The sequence below is a fragment of the Drosophila suzukii genome (assembly GCF_043229965.1).
Source record: "Drosophila suzukii chromosome X unlocalized genomic scaffold, CBGP_Dsuzu_IsoJpt1.0 scf_Xc, whole genome shotgun sequence".
NCBI classification, from domain to species: Eukaryota; Metazoa; Arthropoda; class Insecta; order Diptera; family Drosophilidae; genus Drosophila; species Drosophila suzukii.
The window spans coordinates 1,293,526-1,302,025 of record NW_027255894.1 but is presented as its reverse complement, the minus strand read 5'-3'; positions in this window follow the sequence as shown (position 1 = coordinate 1,302,025).

Sequence of the window (8,500 nt, the reverse complement as noted above, 5' to 3'; positions counted from 1 at the left end):
ATGACATAAAAACGGTCGTATTTTTTACTACCTTTAAAGTTATATATTTTAATGCAGATAATAATATAATCATTCCACAAGCCTATAAAGGTATGCCATATCGAAATCCAAGTCCTTTTGACCAGGATATGGGCTTTTAAAGATGGAAAAAAGGCCCATTTCAGTAAACCCTTGCAAAATTAAAATCAATGACATAAAAACGGTCATATTTTTAACTACCTTTAAAGTTATATACTTTAATGCAGATAACAACAAAATCATTCCACAAGCCCATAGAGGTATGCCATATCGAAATCCGATTCCTTTTGACCAGGTTATGGGCTTTTAAAGATGGAAAGAAGGCCCATTTCAATAAACCTTTGCAAAATTAAAATCAATGACATAAAAACGGTCATATTTTTTACTACCTTTAAGGTTAAATATTTTAATGCAGATAACAACAAAATCATTCCACAAGCCCATAGAGGTATGCCATATCGAAATCCGATTCCTTTTGACCAGGTTATGGGCTTTTAAAGATGGAAAGAAGGCCCATTTCAATAAACCTTTGCAAAATTAAAATCAATGACATAAAAACGGTCATATTTTGTACTACCTTTAAAGTTTAATATTTAAATGCAGATAACAACATAATCATTCCACAAGCCCATAGAGGTATGCCATATCTAAATACGAGTTCATTTGACCAAGTTATTGGCTTTTAAAGATGGAAAGAAGGCCCATTTCAGTAAACCTTCGCAAAATTAAAATCAATGACATAAAAACGGTCATATTTTTTACTACCTTTAAAGTTATATATTTTAATGCAGATAACAACATAATCATTCCACAAGCGCATAGAGGTATGCCATATCGAAATCCGAGTTCATTTGACTAAGTTATGGGCTTTTAAGTATGCAAAGAAGGCCAATTTCAGTAAACCTTCGCAAAATTAAAATCAATGACATAAAAACGGTCATATTTTTTACTACCCTTAAAGTTTAATATTTTAATGCAGATAACAAGAAAATCATTGCACAAGCTCCTAAAGCTATGCCATATCTAAATACGAGTTCATTTGACCAAGTTATAGGCTTTTAAAGATGGAAAGAAGGCCCATTTCAGTAAACCTTCGCAAAATAAAAATCAATGACATAAAAACAGTCATATTTTTTACTACCTTTAATGTTATATATTTTAATGCAAATAGCAACATAATCATTCCACAAGCCTATAAAGGAATGCCATATCGAAATCCGAGTTCATTTGACCAAGTTATGGGCTTTTAAAAATGTAAAGATGGCCCATTTCAGTAAACTTTCGCAAAATTAAAATCAATGACATAAAATCGGTCATATTTTTTACTACCTTTAAAGTTATATATTTTAATGCAGATAACAACATATTCATTCCACAAGCCCATAGAGGTATGCCATATCGAAATCCAAGTCCTTTTGACCAGGATATGGGCTTTTAAAGATGGAAAAAAGGCCCATTTCAGTTAACCCTTGCAAAATTAAAATCAATGACATAAAAACGGTCGTATTTTTTACTACCTTTAAAGTTATATATTTTAATGCAGATAATAATATAATCATTCCACAAGCCTATAAAGGTATGCCATATCGAAATCCAAGTCCTTTTGACCAAGTTATGGGCTTTTAAAAATGTAAAGATGGCCCATTTCAGTAAACTTTCGCAAAATTAAAATCAATGACATAAAATCGGTCATATTTTTTACTACCTTTCAAGTTTAATATTTAAATGCAGATAACAACATAATCATTCCACAAGCCCATAGAGTTATGCCATATCTAAATACGAGTTCATTTGACCAAGTTATGGGCTTTTAAAGATGGAAAGACGGCCCATTTCAGTAAACCTTCGCAAAATTAAAATCAATGACATAAAAACGGTCATATTTTTTACTACCTTTAAGGTTAAATATTTTAATGCAGATAACAACAAAATCATTCCACAAGCCCATAGAGGTATGCCATATCGAAATCCGATTCCTTTTGACCAGGTTATGGGCTTTTAAAGATGGAAAGAAGGCCCATTTCAGTAAACCTTTGCAAAATTAAAATCAATGACATAAAAACGGTCATATTTTGTACTACCTTTAAAGTTTAATATTTAAATGCAGATAACAACATAATCATTCCACAAGCCCATAGAGTTATGCCATATCTAAATACGAGTTCATTTGACCAAGTTATTGGCTTTTAAAGATGGAAAGAAGGCCCATTTCAGTAAACCTTCGCAAAATTAAAATCAATGACATAAAAACGGTCATATTTTTTACTACCTTTAAAGTTATATATTTTAATGCAGATAACAACATAATCATTCCGCAAGCCCATAAAGGTATGCCATATCGAAATCCGAGTTCATTTGACTAAGTTATGGGCTTTTAAATATGTAAAGAAGGCCCATTTCAGTAAACCTTTGCAAAATTAAAATCAATCACATAAAAACGGTCATATTTTTTACTACCTTTAAAGTTATATATTTTAATGCAGATAACAACATAATCATTCCACAAGCCCATAGAGGTATGCCATATCGAAATCCGAGTCCTTTTGACCAGGATATGGGCCTTTAAAGATGGAAAGAAGGCCCATTTCAGTAAACCTTTTTATAATTAAAATCAATGACATAAAAACGGTCATATTTTTTACTACCATTAAAGATATATATTTTAATGCAGATAACAACATAATTATTCCACAAGCCTATTAAGGTATGCCATATCGAAATACGGTTCATTTGACCAATTTGTTGGCTTTTAAAGATGGAAAGAAGGCCCATTTCAGTAAAGCTTTGCAAAATTAAAATCAATGACATAAAAACGGTTTTATTTTTACTACCTTTAAAGTTATATATTTTAATGCAGAAAACAACATAATCATTCCACAAGCCTATAAAGGTATGCCATATCGAAACCCGAGTTCTTTGACCAAGTTATGGGCTTTTAAAGATGGAAAGAAGACCCATTTCAGTAAACCTTTGCAAAATTAAAATCAATGACATAAAAACTTTCATATTTTTTACTACCTTTAATGTTATATATTTTAATGCAAATAACAACATAATCATTCCACAAGCCTATAAAGGAATGCCATATCGAAATCCGAGTTCATTTGACCAAGTTATTGGCTTTTAAAGATGGAAAGAAGGCCCATTTCAGTAAACCTTCGCAAAATTAAAATCAATGACATAAAAACGGTCATATTTTTTACTACCTTTAAAGTTATATATTTTAATGCAGATAACAACATTATCATTCCACAAGCCCATAAAGGTATGCCATATCGAAATCCAAGTTCATTTGACTAAGTTATGGGCTTTTAAATATGTAAAGAAGTAAACCTTCGCAAAAGTAAAATCAATGACATAAAAACGGTCATATTTTTAACTACATTTAAAGTTATATATTTTAATGCAGATAACAAGATAGTCATTCCTCAAGCCCATAGAGGTATGCCATATAGAAATCCGAGTCATTTTGACTAAATTATGGGCTTTTAAAGATGGAAAGAAGGCTCATTTCAGTAAACCTTGTCAAAATTAAAATCAATGACATAAAAACGGTCATATTTTTTAATACCTTTAAAGTTATATATTTTAATGCAGATAACAACATAATCATTCCACAAGCCTATAAAGGTATGCCATATCGAAATCCGAGTTCATTTGACTAAGCTATGGCCTTTTAAATATGTAAAGAAGGCCCATTTCAGTAAACCTTCGCAAAATTAAAATCAATGACATAAAAACGGTCATATGTTTTACTACCTTTAAAGTTAAATATTTTAATGCAGATTACAACAAAATCATTCCACAAGCCCCTAAAGGTATGCCATATCGAGATCCGAGTTCATTTGACCAAGTTATGGTCTTTTAAAGATGGAAGGCCCATTTCAGTAAGCCTTCGCAAAATTAAAATCAATGACATAAAAACGGTCGTATTTTTTACTACCTTTAAAGTTATATATTTTAATGCAGATAATAATATAATCATTCCACAAGCCTATAAAGGTATGCCATATCGAAATCCAAGTCCTTTTGACCAGGATATGGGCTTTTAAAGATGGAAAAAAGGCCCATTTCAGTAAACCCTTGCAAAATTAAAATCAATGACATAAAAACGGTCATATTTTTAACTACCTTTAAAGTTATATACTTTAATGCAGATAACAACATAATCATTCCACATGCCTATAAAGGTATGCCACATCGAAATCCGAGTTCATTTGACCAAGTTATGGGCTTTTAAAGATGGAAAGACGGCCCATTTCAGTAAACCTTCGCAAAATTAAAATCAATGACATAAAAACGGTCATATTTTTTACTACCTTTAAGGTTAAATATTTTAATGCAGATAACAACAAAATCATTCCACAAGCCCATAGAGGTATGCCATATCGAAATCCGATTCCTTTTGACCAGGTTATGGGCTTTTAAAGATGGAAAGAAGGCCCATTTCAGTAAACCTTTGCAAAATTAAAATCAATGACATAAAAACGGTCATATTTTGTACTACCTTTAAAGTTTAATATTTAAATGCAGATAACAACATAATCATTCCACAAGCCCATAGAGGTATGCCATATCTAAATACGAGTTCATTTGACCAAGTTATTGGCTTTTAAAGATGGAAAGAAGGCCCATTTCAGTAAACCTTCGCAAAATTAAAATCAATGACATAAAAACGGTCATATTTTTTACTACCTTTAAAGTTATATATTTTAATGCAGATAACAACATAATCATTCCACAAGCGCATAGAGGTATGCCATATCGAAATCCGAGTTCATTTGACTAAGTTATGGGCTTTTAAGTATGCAAAGAAGGCCAATTTCAGTAAACCTTCGCAAAATTAAAATCAATGACATAAAAACGGTCATATTTTTTACTACCCTTAAAGTTTAATATTTTAATGCAGATAACAAGAAAATCATTGCACAAGCTCCTAAAGCTATGCCATATCTAAATACGAGTTCATTTGACCAAGTTATAGGCTTTTAAAGATGGAAAGAAGGCCCATTTCAGTAAACCTTCGCAAAATAAAAATCAATGACATAAAAACAGTCATATTTTTTACTACCTTTAATGTTATATATTTTAATGCAAATAGCAACATAATCATTCCACAAGCCTATAAAGGAATGCCATATCGAAATCCGAGTTCATTTGACCAAGTTATGGGCTTTTAAAAATGTAAAGATGGCCCATTTCAGTAAACTTTCGCAAAATTAAAATCAATGACATAAAATCGGTCATATTTTTTACTACCTTTAAAGTTATATATTTTAATGCAGATAACAACATATTCATTCCACAAGCCCATAGAGGTATGCCATATCGAAATCCAAGTCCTTTTGACCAGGATATGGGCTTTTAAAGATGGAAAAAAGGCCCATTTCAGTAAACCCTTGCAAAATTAAAATCAATGACATAAAAACGGTCATATTTTTAACTACCTTTAAAGTTATATACTTTAATGCAGATAACAACATAATCATTCCACATGCCTATAAAGGTATGCCACATCGAAATCCGAGTTCATTTGACCAAGTTATTGGCTTTTAAAGATGGAAAGAAGGCCCATTTCAGTAAACATTTGCAAAATTAAAATCAATGACATAAAAACGGTCATATTTTTTACTACCTTTAAAGTTATATATTTTAATGCAGATAACAACATAATCATTCCACAAGCCTATAAAGGTATGCCATATCGAAATCCAAGTTCATTTGACTAAGTTATGGGCTAAAGATGTAAAGAAGGCCCATTCAGTAATCCTTCGCAAAATTAAAATCAATGACATAAAAACGGTCATATTTTTTACTACCTTTAAAGTTATATATTTAAATGCAGATAACAACATAATCATTCCACAAGCCCATAGAGGTATGCCATATCTAAATACGAGTTCATTTGACCAAGTTATTGGCTTTTAAAGATGGAAAGAAGGCCCATTTCAGTAAACCTTCGCAAAATTAAAATCAATGACATAACAACGGTCATATTTTTTACTACCTTTAAAGTTATATATTTAAATGCAGATAACAACATAATCATTCCACTAGCCCATAGAGGTATGCCATATCGAAATCCGAGTTCATTTGACTAAGTTATGGGCTTTTAAGTATGCAAAGAAGTAAACCAATTTCAGTAAACCTTCGCAAAATTAAAATCAATGACATAAAAATGGTCATATTTTTTACTACCCTTAAAGTTTAATATTTTAATGCAGATAACAAGAAAATCATTGCACAAGCTCCTAAAGCTATGCCACATCGAAATCCGAGTTCATTTGACCAAGTTATGGGCTTTTAAAGATGGAAAGACGGCCCATTTCAGTAAACCTTCGCAAAATTAAAATCAATGACATAAAAACGGTCATATTTTTTACTACATTAAGGTTAAATATTTTAATGCAGATAACAACAAAATCATTCCACAAGCCCATAGAGGTATGCCATATCGAAATCCGATTCCTTTTGACCAGGTTATGGGCTTTTAAAGATGGAAAGAAGGCCCATTTCAGTAAACCTTTGCAAAATTAAAATCAATGACATAAAAACGGTCATATTTTGTACTACCTTTAAAGTTTAATATTTAAATGCAGATAACAACATAATCATTCCACAAGCCCATAGAGGTATGCCATATCTAAATACGAGTTCATTTGACCAAGTTATTGGCTTTTAAAGATGGAAAGAAGGCCCATTTCAGTAAACCTTCGCAAAATTAAAATCAATGACATAAAATCGGTCATATTTTTTACTACCTTTAAAGTTATATATTTTAATGCAGATAACAACATAATCATTCCACAAGCCCATAGAGGTATGCCATATCGAAATCCAAGTCCTTTTGACCAGGATATGGGCTTTTAAAGATGGAAAAAAGGCCCATTTCAGTAAACCCTTGCAAAATTAAAATCAATGACATAAAAACGGTCATATTTTTAACTACCTTTAAAGTTATATACTTTAATGCAGATAACAACATAATCATTCCACATGCCTATAAAGGTATGCCACATCGAAATCCGAGTTCATTTGACCAAGTTATGGGCTTTTAAAGATGGAAAGACGGCCCATTTCAGTAAACCCTTGCAAAATTAAAATCAATGACATAAAAACGGTCATATTTTTTACTACCTTTAAAGCTATATATTTTAATGCAGATAACAACATAATCATTCCACAAGCCTATAAAGGTATGCCATATCTAAATACGAGTTCATTTGACCAAGTTATAGGCTTTTAAAGATGGAAAGAAGGCCCATTTCAGTAAACCTTCGCAAAATAAAAATCAATGACATAAAAACTGTCATATTTTTTACTGCCTTTAATGTTATATATTTTAATGCAAATAACAACATAATCATTTCACAAGTCTATTAAGGAATGCCATATCGAAATCCGAGTTCATTTGACCAAGTTATGGGCTTTTAAAAATGTAAAGAAGGCCCATTTCAGTAAACTTTCGCAAAATTAAAATCAATGACATAAAATCGGTCATGTATTTTACTACCTTTAAAGTTATATATTTTAATGCAGATAACAACATAATCATTCCACAAGCCCATAGAGGTATGCCATATCGAAATCCGAGTCATTTTGACCAAATTATGGGCTTTTAAGGATGGAAAGAAGGCTCATTTCAGTAAACCCTTGCAGAATTAAAATCAATGACATAAAAACGGTCATATTTCTTAAAAAATTTAAAGTTATATACTTTAATGCAGATAACAACATAATCATTCCACAAGCCTATAAAGGTATGCCATATCGAAATCCGAGTTCATTTGACCAAGTTATGGGCTTTTAAAGATGGAAAGAAGGCCCATTTCAGCAAACCTTTGCAAAATTAAAATCAATGACATTAAAACGGTCATATTTTTTACTACTTTTAAAGTTATATATTTTAATGCAGATAACAACATAATCATTCCTCAAGCCCATAGAGGTATGCCATATCTAAATACGAGTTCATTTGACCGAGTTATTGGCTTTTAAAGATGGAAAGAAGGCCCATTTCAGTAAACCTTCGCAAAATTAAAATCAATGACATAAAAACGGTCATATTTTTTACTACCTTTAAAGATATATATTTTAATGCAGATAACAACATAATCATTCCACAAGCACATAGAGGTATGCCACATCGAAATCCGAGTCCTTTTGACCAGGTAATGGGCTTTTAAAGATGGAAAGAAGGCCCATTTCAGTAAAGCTTTGCAAAATTAAAATCAATGACATAAAAACGGTTTAATTTTTACTACCCTTAAAGTTATATATTTTAATGCAGAAAACAACATAATCATTCCACAAGCCTATAAAGGTATGCCATATCGAAACCCGAGTTCTTTGACCAAGTCATGGGCTTTTAAAGATGGAAAGAAGACCCATTTCAGTAAACCTTTGCAAAATTAAAAACATTACATAAAAACGGTCATGTTTTTTACTACCTTTAAAGTTATATATTTTAATGCAGATAACA